We start from the raw sequence: 17,019 nt of genomic DNA on the forward strand, positions 1-17,019 counted from the left end.
AGGTTTTTACTCCGTAGATTCATACTTTGATTCTTAGAAACTAAAAATATATGTGATAATCGTTGGGGGAGGGTTTGAACTGAAAACCTATGGTGGAAAATAGCCCTAGGGTAAGGTTATGATCATGGGTTTGGCCTAGGAAATGAAATTGTGTTATATTTCTTGATAGTTAGGCCATTGTATTGATACTTGATATGTATTTAATGTTTATAGACCAAGAACGAGAAGAACGAACACGGAAAAGAAAGGCTATTGCGTTGTAAGGTTCTGAAAGCTTGAATTTAAGGTAGGTGATGGTCTAGTTTCCCTTATGTGTTTCATATACTTTTTAAATTGCTTCATGATATGCATGTATGTATATGAATAGGGAAGCATTCTAGATTATGTGTGAAATGATCACTTGCCGGCCTGTTATATTGATGAACCTGTTCTTGGTGGTATAAATATTGTAAACATTGTATGTTCTTGTAGTTGTTATATTTTTGGATCGGGTGTCACGTTTCGACATATATGGATTGGGTGTCATGTTCCGACACATATTTGGATCGGGTGTCACATTTTGACACATACTTAGATCGAATGTCACGTTCCGACACAAAGTTGATTATTTGTAGGTCCCTTGAGAGGACCCTCGCATGAAATTATAGCATGTGAAAAACATTGAACTGTGATATTGATATGGGATTGCCTTATTCTGTATATGGATATGCCTATTTTATTGGAATTTACTTGTCTATGATCCACATATTGTCTAACCGTGTAATCCTATCAGTACACTGTGATTTTTGTGCACTGATATTATTCTTGCTCTGCCTTTTTGTTGAGTACAGGGCATATTCAGCCAGTAGCAGAGAGACCTCGATTGAAAGATTAGCCGGTTGTTCAAAGTCCAAGGGTGAGCTATTTTGTCATGCTGTTGTGGACTTTTCTATCAGTCTTAGTCCTTCTTTCGGGACTTAGATGTTCGAACAATATTTCTGTTGTTACACTAATTTTATTTGGAACTGCACTCTTGTTCTAGACTTGTTAATAAAGTTTTGGTACGATGAATTTCAGTTCGTATGGGTGATTAATTTCGCACATTTGAGGTTATAATTAGTTAGTTTTTCTGAGTTTATGGGAACTCAACACTTACCTTTGATTTAAACCTGTTTCCGTATCTTTAAGCTTGAGTACACGTTGTGATTACTATTGTTGGGCTGTTAGAATGGTTTTCCCACTGAAATAAGTATTGTGAGTGCCAGTTTCAGCGGGTTGGGGTTGTGACAACTATGAGATTTATGTAATTTCTACTGAAAAATAACTAGATTAAAGTTACTTCACTTTTATACATAGCAAATTGACATAATTTTTAAAAAATAATTAATATCTATTTTGTTAAGTTCCCAAAATGGGGACTATCGGATAAATTCAATATAATAGACACCTATTGGCATTCCAACCTTCCAAATTTTATTTTAAAGTGATAAAAAAGATAATGTTTGACCGTGAAATTATGAAATTTCATTTGAAGTTATGTTTCAAATTTGAAAGACAACTTATAAATTGTTTTCTAATTCACTTTTAAAATAGTACTACATTCAAATATGAATATTATTTCAAATATGTAAAACGTATATCTAAACACAACTACGACTTCATAAATTTAAATAAAATGAAAAATAGTTGGACTAATTAAGGCCTTAAATAGGAAATATGGTAACATAATTAATTATTTTTCCTATTAGCATATTGTTATTGATGAAATATAAGTTATATTTATAACTTATAAAGATAAAAACAATATATATATATATATATCCTTTGATAATAAAGTAGTGCATATATACCCGGTCATTTTAACAAATGTTGTATATATACTCTCGTCGTCTAATAATGAATCTTAAGCTAACAAAAAAGTGATATATTTTTTTCTTTTTTGATTTTCTTTTTCTCTCTATTCTAGCCAATTTAAAGCACGAATTTTACGCTCATATAAATTTTAGTTTTTACACATTTATAATTATAATTCTCATTTTCTTTGATATAATACAATATTTAAGATAAATTTAGAAATTAATGTTTCTCTCTATACTAAAATATATTTTATAACCGCATGAAGCATGAAAAATTTCACTAGTTAAACCATAAATTAACTCGTGATGGAGTATTTTTTAAAAAAGTTTTTCTTTACTCAAAAAGGAACAAAAAGAAATTATTATATGCTCTTTTTGGTTATCCGATAAATAATAGCGTACTCTAGAATCACTAAATGCAAACGTGTACTTTAGACTTCAGAGGTGTTATAGATCTATTATTGTGTTGCATTAGCAATTACATTAAGCAAATATTTTGTCAAACAACTCCCCCTTCCCCTAAATATACACATATCATTTGGCCAATTAAACCACGTAAAGTGATGTATCCAAAAATAGGATAGAGTAGAAAGTTTTATAATTTTTTTCAAATAATAGAGAATTTTAGAGAATATAATATGATGAAATAAATTATGTATTTAAGTAATTTTTTCTATTTTAAAGGGAAAAGGCATAAATTCATCTCTGAAGTTGCACTGAAAAGCCAGTTATACTATTAAACTATCATAGCGACCTATTACACACTTAAACTATCCAAAAGTGAATTTATTACCCCCCCTCCCCCGAGACGTAAAACACCACTCTCATAATATGTGGTGTATTATACTCGCCGCCACGTCAGCATCACGTCAAAAATTATATTTTTTCTTTTCTTTTCTTTTCTTTATTAATTAATTTTTTTATTAACTATATTTTATACTAATTAAATTCTAATTAATTATTGACCACCCATCAATTTTTATATTTCTTTTCTTTTCTCTTCTTTATTAAATAACTTTTCTTTTATCAACTATATTTTATATTAATTAACTTCTAATTAATTATTAACCACTCATCCAATTCTTTATATTTTTTTTCTTTTCTTTTCTTTATTAATTAACTTTTCTTTTATTAACTATAGTTTATACTAATTAACTTCTAATTAATTATTAACCACCCATCCGATTTTTTATATTTTTTCTTTTTTTTTCTTTATTAATTAACTTTTCTTTTATTAACTATATTTTATACTAATTAACTTCTAATTAATTATTAATCACTCATCCGACCCCCCCCCCCCCCCCTCCCTCCTCCACCCCAATTGTCTTCTCCACCAAAATCTTCTTTTTAATGGGTTTTGAAAGAAGAAAAATCAAGATTCAAAATAAGGAGTAAATGCAGGTGGATGTGAAGAAAAAAATGGTAGGTGGTGTAAAGAAGAAAGGACGTGAGGGTGGGTGATTTTATTTTTTTAATTTTCTTTACTCTAATGGGTTTTTAAAATAAATCATGATTCGAAATGGAGAGTAAATGTGGGTGTGAAGAAGAGGAGGGTAGATGGGTGTGAAGAAGAAAGGACGTGGGGTGGGATGATTTTGTTTTTTAAATTTTTTTACTTTAATTTTAGTGTCTGACGCACTACATTTTTTTTTCCACATCAGTTTTAGGAGGTAATAAATATACTTTTGGATAGTTTAAATTTATAATAGATTACTATAATAGTTTAGGTATGCAACTGACTTTTCGATATAACTTGTGAAAGAATTTATGTGTTTTTTCATTTAAATATGATCAGGTCATCTAAGACGACTTAATTTGTCTTTTTGTTGGTTATGGGTCAATGTTTTTTTTTATATTCAATATTCATATTAGAGTTTGATTATATTTGAATTTGCACCATGTAGGATTTTATATGAGGGGAAGCATTTTGTATTAAAGATTTTTTCGTACCCAAAACTCAAATTCAAAATCTGTAATTAAAAAAGAAATAGTCATATTCACTACATCACATTCTTTGATGGTGAGGTCAATGATTAATAAAAGACCATTGGAGTATTGTACAATGTAGACATCTATAGCACCTCACAACAATCTCAACCACTAAAATTATAAACACATTTTATTTTTGTTCGACAAGTATTGTAAACATTCTATAGCACCTCACAACAATCTCAACCAATAAATTATAAACACATTTTATTTTTGTTCGACAAGTATTGTAAAAAAGGATCAACTTGTATCCATTGTCGGTGAAAGTCTATTTTACACAGTCAAGGGCTTTTAAGGTTTACAACAGGTAAAAGTTTTTAATTATTTTTAAACTTTTAATAATTAAATAATACAATAAATAGTACTTTATAAGGCAATTTGAACTCTAATAGGATGACTTGTTGTCCTTGATTTCATCCTCAATTTTAGGATTTCTTTATTTAGAGTAAAATAAAGCAATCGGAAGCAATATATCTTCACATCATTCATAATTCTTTAATCATTATCTTTTTTTCTATTTGAGACAGAGATGTATACTATATACAAATTTGATTGAATTTATAAAGTGAAATTTTTTTATTGAGGATAATTTTAGTTAAAATTTCTGAGAAAATGAGATTGAATTCTACAATCGTATCGATTAGAACCATCCTTTTGACCACAATGATTTCGGCCATAATTGTTCAAATGCCCATTCATAATACTCCAACACATATCCAATATATGTTAAATGTTCTATTCCAATTAATGTGACACACGAAATTTTAAAAATCAATCAATATTTTCTTTGATAGTAACTTTTAATATTCATCTATTAGCCACATCATAAGATATATGCCTCTCTCTCTCAATCATTGTCACATGTATGTTAGTCCGTCCAAATCATTGTTACTTAAATAGTTATAATAATATACTTACATTATATATTATATATACTTACAATGTCTATCTAATATACTCACAATATACTATCTATTATAGTGATATACTCACAATATACCATCTATTATATTAATATATTTATATTATATTATATATGCTTACAATGTATATCTAATATACTCTCAATAAGTTATCTATTATAGTGATATACTCACAATATATTATCTATTATAGTGATATAGTTACATTATAGTATATATACGTACTATGTATATCAAATATACTAACATTATACTATATATTATAATAATATAATTAATTATATTATATATATATATATATATATATATATATATATATATATAAAGTATACCAAATATACTCACAATATACTATCTATTATAGTGATATACTTAATTATATAGTATATATATATATACTTACAACCTATATCTAATATACTAACAATATACCATCTCTTATAATAATATACTTATATTATATTATATATACTTACAATGTATATCTAATATACTCACAATATACCATCTATTATAATAATGTACTTATATTATATTATATATACTCATAATATATTATCTATTATAGTGATATACTCACAATATACCATCTATTATGATAATATACTTATATTATATTATATATACTTACAATGTATACCAAATATACTCACAATATATTATCTATTATAGAGATATACTCGCAATATACTATTTATTATAATTATATAGTTACATTATATCATATATACTTACAATGTATACCAAATATACTCACAATATTTTATCTATTATAATATACTCACAATATACTATCTATTATAGTTATATAGTTACATTATACTATATATACGTATTATGTATATAAATATACTAACATCATACGACATATTATAATGATATAATTAATTATATATTATATATATACTTACAAAGTATATCAAATATACTCACAATATACTATCTATTATAGTGATATACTTAATTATATATTATATATATACTTACAATCTATATCTAATATACTAAAAATATACCATCACTTATAATAATATACTTATATTATATTATATTATATATACTTACAATGTATATCTAAGATACTCACAATATATCATATATTATAATAATGTACTTATATTATATTATATATACTCATAATATACTATCTATTATAGTGATATACTCACAATATACCATCTATTATGATAATATACTTATATTATATTATATATACTTACAATGTATACTAAATATACTCACAATATACTATCTATTATAGCGATATACTTATAATATACTATTTATTATAATTATATAGTTACATTATATCATATATACTTACAATGTATACCAAATATACTCACAATATTTTATCTATTATAATATACTCACAATATACTATCTATTATAGTTATATAGTTACATTATACTATATATACATACTATGTATATCAAATATATTAACATTATACTATATATTATAGTGATATAATTAATTATATTATATATATATATATATATATATATATATATATATATATATATATATATATATATTTACAAAGTATACCAAATATACTCACAATATACTATCTATTGTAGTTACATACTTGATTATATATTATATATATACTTACAATCTATATCTAATATACTAACAATATACCATCTCTTATAATAATATACTTATATTATATTATATATGCTTACAATGTGTATCTAATATACTCACAATATACTATTTATTATAATAATATTTTTTCAAGTATTGAAATCTTATAGTGCCTACAAATTTAATTTTCAATATATGATTATGTAAAGTAAAAACAAAATTATTTAATTGAATCATACAAAATTTGTAGGGAAAAAATAATGAAATGTAAAGATTCAATGAGTTTTTGACTTTATCAATATTTTGATAAAATTCAAAACATACAAGCTACAAACTTACAATTAGTTGTATATAATAAATTGTAATTTCTACATATTTCGAATCATTTTCTCCAATTCATTTGTATTAACATTAATAGGAATTGACTCATAATTTTCAAAATCAACTAATCCGCAATTTGGACTAGCTTATGCCGAAGGATCTCTAATTGACATTATTTCTTCAAGTTCTTCTTCTTCCGTATCTTCTACTATTTCTTTATTCCTACGCTCTGATCTAATCCAATCTCGGAGGTAAACTAAAATATTTATGGCATTGATCCCAAAAGAGAATCGATTGTCTCCGATCTGTTGCCTTTCTTGACAAAATGCACTCTCCGATTCAACAGTTGACATTGAAATATTTAGCATATCCCTAGCCATGATTGATAGTACTGGATATTGGTTTTGATTGTTCTTTCACCATTCCCGTGTAGTGACACTATTTTCATCATAAGTCTGTGAAAATCGTCTCAAATAATAATTAAGCTCGTTTCGATTTATGCTCCATTGTGATGTAGGTTGTATTCTATTCCAAATAGATAAATTAAAAACACCATGGGCAGGCATACCACATGCCTATCTTTTAGAAGATGATGGTTCATCAGAAGGACGAGATATAGGAATAGTATGACTAGGGATAGCATTATCAAGTAAATCGATATAATGATTATATAATATTTGAATATGATCATTTTATCACTCATCGCCTTAAAAATAGTAGGTTCTTCATCTTTTTCAATTTCTATAAAATTCTATATAAGGCGAACACATTCAGACATAGTATTAAATTTTATATACGGATTTAACATAGTACCAATTAAATAAATAGGAGGAATAGAAAAAAATATTTTTAAAATTTTTTTATCATTACAGTGACAACTTCTTTGTAATTATCTTTGTTTTTATATTCAATAAGCAATACAGAAAGTTTGGCTAAATAAGCTAAAATATTAGAAACAGTAGGATAATAAGCACCGAAAAATTCAATAGTAGCCAAATAAAATTTTTCTAAAATATAACAACATCATCAATTTTAATCCAATCAAATTCTTCCAACATGATTTCAAAAAATTTGTGTGCATATTGATTAAAAGTTGTAGTTATAGGGACTTTACAAATATTGCAATTATTTAAAAAACCATAAGTAGAATTCCACTTACTCTTAATTTCTTCAGGCATTAATTTTGGTCTAAGATTATTTTCCTCATTTTTTTTTAAAATTCTTTAAGTCAAGATTTTCTATTATTTTCTTCAATAAAATCAACTGCATGCCTAATTTTTTCAATTGTTGACTCAAAAAATAGGATCCATCTTTTACCATTAAATTATATATATGACAAACACATCTAATATGAAAAATATCTACTGGGTGGAGCTCAATTTTCAAAAAATTAATAGTAGCGGTGTTGTTAAATGAATTATCAAAAGAAATACATAAAAATTTATGTTGAAGACCATAATATTTTGCGCAATCATTGATATAGAATCAGAAATAAATTGTGCATTATGTTTTCGGTCTTCATCATATTGAAATGCTAAAATACGTTTTTCATGATAAAATCACTATCTATCCATGACAAGTAACAGTTAAATAATTATTTTTATTTATAGCATGAACAAGATCAGAAGTACGTGAAATTCTACATGGAAGATTTGTTAATAACCAATGTAAATAATATGCATATTGTCCATGAAGTCTAAAAATATATGATCTACAAATATTTCTAGGAATACCATTAAACATGAGATTATAAATTGATTGTATATAATGAATAAAAATATCAGAAGAAGCAAATGAAAAAGGTAGACAACCCACAATTATCATTTTTGCTATCTCTTCACGGTCCCTCATTTTACTATACATCCCCATTAATTTTTTGGTTTGTGGGTTTAATCTACCTTGAATTGGCCCACTAGCACCCCCTTTTCGTTCTTTCCAACCAGACCAGGATGATAATTCTCTAGATATCTAGTCAATTGACTCGTCCCACTTTTATTATTCCGATCTTATGTTCAAATTTTTTTGACAATCCTTATATTGAACTTTAGTTGTTCCGCCTATGCGTTCAAAATAATGTCATACTAAACTAGTTTTTCTTTCTTTTACATATCTTGGAGGAAGATTAACAGTTCTAGATTGAGCATTACCTATATTTACATCAGAACTAGTTGGTGTAACATCCACATCATCATTATTATCTTGATCTATTTCTACTTCAAATTCATTTGGTTCTTCTATATCGTAAGTTTCTTGATATTCATTTTTTCATTCATATTATGTGCACCTACACCTATTTCTCCAAATTCACTAGGTGGTGCTTCAGGCATACGAGAATAATTTTTACTTATACTACCTCTACCGGAAGCACTTTTTTTCTTACTACCACTTATTTCGCCGGAACACAAATTTTTAACACTTTTACCTATATTTTTTAATCTATTCATTATGCAAATTAAACTAATAAAAATTATAAACACAAAAATTGAATATTTAAATATACTAGAATTAATTTACTAAATAAAAGCAAGAGAAAGAACGTGTGACACCCCAAAATCTCTACGCTAAGATTCAGACCGTTCTTCGTATGCTTATGGGCTTGAACTCGAAGGCTTCAAATTGTATATATGATCTATGATTGATTCATAAGTATATAAAGTATATTAGATGTGATTTAGGGTCATAAAGGATCCCAAAAATCAAGCCAAGTCCAAAGAATTCCTCTCGACTAAGTTTTCGAATGAGTTCGTATAAGGATCAACTTCAAACGGCCATATCTCCTAAACTATAATGAATTGGTATCCCATGACCTATCAAATTAAAGTTCATTGAGTCTTCTTTCCAACGCCACTAAGATTGTATTTTTCTGAGTTTGGAGTCAAAAGTTATGCTTGGTCGAATAGAGAGGACCTGCAGCGAACTTTGGCCGATTTCTAGATTTTGTAGGGGTATTTTAGGAAAATTACCTAATACCTATATATATGAACTTGGAACATTTTGGGATCACTTTTGCAGTCTTCTCACCTCCAAAGAACCCTGATATTCATCCTCCTCTCTTCCAAATCGTCTCCAACAAGATTTGCCAAAAAAAATAATCAAGGATTCAAGTTTTCCATTGAAGACCTAACATCAAGGTTTCTTCAAATTCTACTCTAAGGTATGTAAGGCTACTAAAAAAATGAATTGAATTCACCATATGTCCTACATCTTCTTTGAGATTGAATGTTCATAGAAATTGGGTTTTCTTGATAGATTTAGGTCCTAATAAGTTTATACATCTATTAACTTGATTTTGTTATGTTTATATTGATAAGTTGAGAAATTGATAAATGCTTCATGTTTGATATGAGTTGTTATACATATTTTGTTATGTCTAAGAGTTATTGATATGAGTTGTTATACATATTTTGTTATGTCTAAGAGTTATTGATATGAGTTGTTATACATATTTTGTTATGTCTAAGAGTTGATTGATATGAGTTGTTAAACATATTTTGTTATAAACTTAAATATTTGAGTATCCTAAATTGTTGAGTTAAAGTCTTGGTGAGTCATGATTTAGCCCCAAAAGATTGGCTAAATGAATAGAGAAATGATTGGATAGAATTAAATGTTGTCATAAATACATATCTAAACTACTCTTGGAAAAATATGATTGGGGTTGATTGGATAATATGATTGGTCAAGAGTCTTGGTTTGGGATAGAATTGATGAATTGACAAGGGTCCAAATGAGACTAGTCGATATGATTAGATTGAATTGATTGAATAGAGTTTTATGAGCATTGAGTCTTGATAGGAGTATCGAGCACCAAATTGGGAAAGAGTAAGTAATAACTCAAATCCAATAACTATGTTCCCAAACGTAAGAAGAGATTGGACCGTTAAAGTCGGATGTTTCCCAAATTACTGTCCTGCTATAATAGGACTTGATTGGTTATGGATCCATGATTTGTTGATTCGTTCTTACCCTGGAAAGGTATGAACTAATGTGGAAATAGCGTCGGCTTATTGTACTACCACTAGCTCATAAGTGATGGTTGTCGGATAATAGAAACTCCCATATAGGTCTTGATATTGCTCTGAGTTGGATTGGGATGGATTGGGTTGAATTGTATGGGATTGGTTTTGTATAAATCATATATTCTTGTTTAGACTCAGGACATCTTGATTGAGTTGTTTTTTCCTTTGAGTTGAGGTTCCAAGTTGATTTGATTCTACCTTGATGTCTGTTTCATTCGGACATTTTACATACTCGTACATTCCACGTACTGACGCCTTTTGGCTTGCATCATTTCATGATGCAGAGACAGGTACTAGAGATCATCAATAGGCACACCGTTGAAGATCTATTCATTTCCAGCTAGTTGGTGAGTCCTCTTTATTTCCGGAGGATACCGCAGTTATCTTTTCAGCTTTGAGTTAGTTTTCCTTTATTTTGATTTGTGGTAGCCATGAACATGTCATTGACACCTCTTATATTGTTGATAGAGGCTTCATAGACTAGAGTGTGGATGATGCTGAATTATTTCGTTGTGACTAGTATTATTTTTACTAGTTGTTGAATGGAGATATGGTTGGCCTTTGGCCTTATTATGAATAGTATTCTTATGATTTGAGTCTTCCGCTGATAGAATGTGACTGAATAAAAGTGTGATTAGACCAAGTGGTTCGCTTAAAGGCCAGAAATGATTTTCGAGTGCCGGTCACGTCTAGGGTACCCTCTCGGGGCGTGACAGAACGATTATACTAAATTGTCAGAATCAAACAAAGAATTGTAAAATTGATGAAATGTTGTACACTTGAAAGTTGAAAACTTCCACTTGATATTGTTAATTGTAAAAAATAATAAAAGATTGATATCACTTTAAGAGATAATTGAGAAATTGAGAGAGAATTAGATGATTGTCGTTGGGAAAAAATAATTGAATGTTATAGGTATTTATAGAAAAAAATTAATTAATAATATCTTTTTTTTAAAAAATGACAATTTTGGCCACTTTTCAGAAAGTGCCCATTAGGCTAACGACTATATAGCCGTTGTGCCCAACTGATATATTCTAAAAAAATAAAAATAATTTAAACCAGGTCGGTGAACTGGTCGGCCGGTTACCGGTCCCTTATTGAACCGGTGCAATAAATTAACCAGACTGGCCCAGTCCATTAAGGACTTGGTCCGGGTAGCGTGTCGGGTTTACCGATGTCGGGCCCCTACTTATTCGGTGTTAATGGGCCGGCCACCAGGTAGACCATCCCAATTGACAGGTATATCTCTAGCACATGTTTCTGCATCATAAAAAGATGCAGCGTCGAATGATATCAATACATAGAATATATAGTATGTAATATAGCAAAATAAAACAAATAAGCTGAACTAAAGACTGAATATAATTCAATTGCAAAAGACTGTGTTCATGTAGTGAACAATCAGTTTAACTTAATCAAACAAAATATGCAATAAAAGCAACTTAAAATAATATAACTTTACTTTCCTGGAAAGTTTCTCTAACCGACAACCACCACTATGAGTTTCGTAATGATACAACGTCTTTTCCACATTGCCAGAGCCATTCCATACCTTGCCAGGGTATGGGACAAAGTTTAACTTATGAATTCATCTTATGAGCCTTCTCATAGGCAATGAGGAGTCGCCCGACTTTTGGTACGATCCTATCATACGATGGCTACGTAGTTTAGGGGCTAGAGTCGTTTGGCTCTCACCCAACTCGGTGTTCAATACTACTCCCAAAACATGAAATGTAATGCTCATATTAAACTGTGAGTAAAACTCACAATGCTTCTCTTTAGCTTTCTTGTAACTTTATCTCATACTATCAAACTTATTTCTCAAAAATATCCTTTAAGCTTAATACTTTAACTCGTTTCGACTTGGTAAAACTCATGCTTAAAATTAGGGAAATAAGAACTTCACAACTCAAGTACTAAATCATACTCAAAACTCTTTTCTCAATTAAGATATGAAATTTAATCATTTCTTTAAATTCAAATTAGTGCATGGGAATAAACAATACACAATACTAAACTAAGGTTCATGTAAATGTAGACATGAATGGCAATGCAAGAGCGCAAATCATAGGAATCATCGCAATATAATTATAGAAACAAAGAACTCAATAAGGAATTATATAAATAACTCAAAAACTCAATTTAATGAGATTGAAACTCAAACTCAAACTTGACTGAACAAAAATGTAGGGTACGAGGACGAACTCAGTCCAACGTTGTGATTAGCGTTACATACCTAGAAGATCAATGATCTAAGCGAAAATACAAGAACTTGGTTGAAACGGTTGAATCCTAGCTTTTCTCCTTCTCTCCAATCCTTGTTCTCAAAATATTCTAAGTATTAATGAGAGAAAAAACACGTCGGGTACTGATAAGAGACTTATATTTGTCCCAAAATGTCATGATTTTGGTTTGAAAAAGGTGGAAAAAGACCAATTTACCCCCACTTAAAAGCTAATCGAGGTTGTCTACGGGCCTTCCTACAGACTGTAGAACTTTCTACCGGTCATTGGGCCCCTCTCATATGGGAGGCAGCAGTGGGGAATTTTTCGCAATGGGCGAAGTTGGGGTCCAAATTTAGACCCTACTAGAATTGGATAGATGGGTCTATGACCAACCTTCTACGGATTGTAGACCATAGGACGACTCATCAAGTCAAAAGTTGGCCCATAGGAATGGTTCTCATTAACTCAAATTTAGCTAAGTGCGGGGGAATACAAGTCATCCCTACGACTCGTAGAAACTTCTACGGGTCGTAGGTGACCCTCGTGGTCCACTGGGCAGTCCATATTCCTCATCTTCTCTAGTCTTTTCTGGATTGATCTAAGTTAGAATAATACGAGGTGTTACACACATTAATTGAAATCATCACTCACTTTCCTGGACAAATGACTCTAGAGGAGTTACACACCAAGCTTTTGGTTGATGAACAATGGTTGTAATGCTTTAAGGAGCTTGATTCACCTCAAACATTTGCTACTCAGATTGTTTCACATTTTACTGTCTGATTCACAATTTGTTTCTTAAGGTGATCATGATTGAGGATGATTTTCCTCATCCTAAGGTCGAGAAAGAGGCGAAAAAGGATATGGTTCTTATGATTGGGGTATTCACATGCATCAATTGCCTTTGAACAACTATTTAATGCATACTATCAATGGACAGTCTCTATCAGGTATTGGTTATGCTTTCCCTGTTTTATATATTTCATAATCTATAAATACTACAACATCAACATGAATCATAGGTCCACAACCTAGTAACAATTGCGTCAACCATGCTATTTGTTGCTAATGATCTTTCCAAGTCTTTTCCAACAATATATGTTGGTGAAACAAATGATTACATAGTATTTTGATTCAGCTGCATCTACTTACATGGCCTCATTCGAAGGTTAACGTTTTGCATAAATCTATTTACAACGGCTTTAATCTTGTATTGGTTGGGGATGGAACTTTTCTTGACATTAAAAATATTGGATATTTTGAAATACCATCTTTCCTCATGCCCCCTTCACTTGAATTCCATTTTTATTTTCCTCAATTTCATCATATTTAGTCTCTGTCAAAAGGTTATGCAAAAATAATAATGGTAATATAAATTTTGACTCTACTTATGTTTCTGTCAAGGATAAAACCTCAGGCCAAACTCTCCCTCAAGCTTCCAGTAAGGGCAATATCTGTCCTTTTTCTCCTCGGTATGAATTATCTTATCCTCAAACATCTGTTGTTGTTAGATAATCTAGTGATATTGTTTGACATCGATGTTAGGGACACAATGGATCTCAAGTTTTATCTAGTCAAAGGAACAAAAATATCAAATTTAGTTTACTTAATTCTTTTTTCATTAATTGTGTATCTTTGGAATTATTTATTTTGATGTATGGTATTCTCCTATTTCTTCAAATTTGGGATTTCGATATGATGTAATTTTGCTGATGATTTTTTCTGGGATCCTCTGAAACACAAATATAAGGTTTTAAAGCATTTTTGTGCATTTCAAAAGCGGGTGGAAAATATTTTTAATACCAAAATCAAAGCATTTCAGAGGGATGGAGGAGGTGAATTTGATAATAAAGACAGGTGTTTATATTTTCTAATTTTGGTATCCTTTTTTATAAGTTATATCCGTATACTCCTCAACAAAATGAAGTTGCTAAATGAAAACATCGTCATATTCTTCTTTTTTTGATTACTTTCCTCACTTATGTACAAGACCGAATCTATTTGATTTCTTAAAATGATTACTAATCTTAAGTGTACTATACTTGTAGAATCTTGTATCCTCTATGATGTTTTGGTTGATGCAGTCTTCTATGTTGTTTACACTATCAATGGATTATCTACTCCCATCTTACAAGGGATTTATCCCTTTGAAAAACTTTTTCACACACCTCCGGACTATTATTTTCTAAAAGCATTTGGTTTGAATGTTTTCTACATTTATACACCAGTGTCAAATAAGCTTATGCCTTAATTTATCTATTGTGCCCTCTTAGACTACGTTCTAATTATCTTCATGATCCTATCAAGCTTCGAAATATCCCAAGTAGCAGCAAGCCATGGTGATGAATTTGATGCATTATTGGAAAATATCACTTGGGTACTTGTACCATATAATCCAAACATGAACTTGGTAGGTTGTAAATGGGTTTATCGCATTAAGTGTAATTCTCATGGGTCTACTGAGCATTAAAAGGCTTGTCTTGTTGCACAAGGTTTTCATCAGCAACCTAATATCGACTATCATGAGACCTTCAATCATGTTATCTATGCCACCATTGTTTGTTTTGTGCTTTCTCTTGCTATTTCTCATTCATATGGTCTATTCATCAATTAGATGTTGAAAATGCGCAACCTCCTGATTTCTACCATCTAGATTATCCTCGTCATGTTTGAAAACTCACCAAAGGTATTTATGGATTGAAACTGGCTCCATGTGCTTGGTTTCATAGGTTTAATACATTTCTTAGTACTCGTGGTTTTATTTGCAGCAAATCTGTCCCTTCTATGCTTATTCTTCAGATCAATTGTGTTCTTATATTTTTACTCTATGTTGATAATATCATTCTCACTAGTAGTGATACAACTCTTCTTTATCTCTTTATTAGATGTCTTTCACATAAATTATTAATGAAATATTTAGGTGAGATCGATAATTTCCTCGGCGTCTAAGCTGTTTGTACTTCTCACGGTCTTAATTTGTTTCAATAGAAGTATATTAATGATTTATTACTTAAGTTTCACATCTCCACACCTATAAACCTATTTGTACTCCTATGGTTTCTCGTACTACTCTCTCTCTTGTGAATGGTGAGTTACTATCAGATTGTAGTGAGTATCGAAGCATGGTTGGTGCTCTTCAATACTAGACTATGACACGTTCAGATACTACTCACTTGCATTCTTGTTGTAAAGCGTATTTTCAGGTATTTGCAGGGAACTTTCACCTCTGGTATTCCTCATCTACTTCTATGATGGTTTCTTATTCTGATGCTGATTGAGCTGGGTGTCCTGATAGTCAATGCTCTAATACTGGATCTGTTGAGTTTCTGGGTTCAAATTTTATGTCTTGACGCTCAAAGAAGCAGTCGACAATTTCTAAATCCTCTATAGAGGTTGAGTATAAGGCCATTGCATACATTGTTGCTGAGATGTCTTGGATTCGTCATATTCTCTGAGAACTTGGTGTTTTTCTCTGTGATCCAGTTAGTGTATTGTGTGACTGTTAGTGCTACTTACATGAATCGTAATCTTGTTTTCCATGACCGCTCCAAAAATATTGATGTACTTTGTTCATGACAAAATAGCTTAGGGAATATCTTGTGGTTCAATATGTACCCATTCGTTTGTAGCTTGTTAATATCTTTACAACGGGGCTATCATCTTCTCAATATGGTTATTTGTGTGACAATCTTGAACTTTTATCTAAACGTCCAGATTGACGGGGTGTAATAGGACTCTCAAGTCTAGATATTTTCATAAGCAGAGTAGTCAAATGTCCTTTAGCCATATTTTTGTGAAAAATAAAGATGATTTTTTGGAGGTACAAATAATCTTAAATATTTAGTGGAATTTTTAGAGTTTTGTAGAGTAATACCGTTAGTATTTGTTGTATTTAAGAAATGTATAGATGTTCTGAAAAATTAGATATTTGTAGTAAATTATAGAATAGTCTACATTCTTGTTAGATAGTTAAAAGATAAGGTTATGTAGATTATTCTTGCAGATGTATCTAGAATAGTATCTAGAACCATCCATACATAAGTATCAATAAGAATGGCCTTAGTCATTTGTAACCAACCAAAATTCATAGCAATTCAATAGTCTTCTTCC

The 17,019-nt window shown here is 29.9% G+C and overlaps 1 long non-coding RNA gene across 1 annotated transcript; it reads left to right on the plus strand.

The window, feature by feature from the left end:
- The first annotated feature begins 13,483 nt into the window (after positions 1 to 13,483).
- Positions 13,484 to 16,565, plus strand: LOC129881550 (uncharacterized). The gene is made up of 3 exons (XR_008765609.1): positions 13,484 to 13,859; positions 14,314 to 14,381; positions 16,113 to 16,565. It is a non-coding gene; the product is annotated as an uncharacterized LOC129881550 (long non-coding RNA).
- The last annotated feature ends 454 nt before the right edge of the window (positions 16,566 to 17,019 follow it).

This window comes from Solanum dulcamara, chromosome 3 (assembly GCF_947179165.1).
Source record: "Solanum dulcamara chromosome 3, daSolDulc1.2, whole genome shotgun sequence".
NCBI classification, from domain to species: Eukaryota; Viridiplantae; Streptophyta; class Magnoliopsida; order Solanales; family Solanaceae; genus Solanum; species Solanum dulcamara.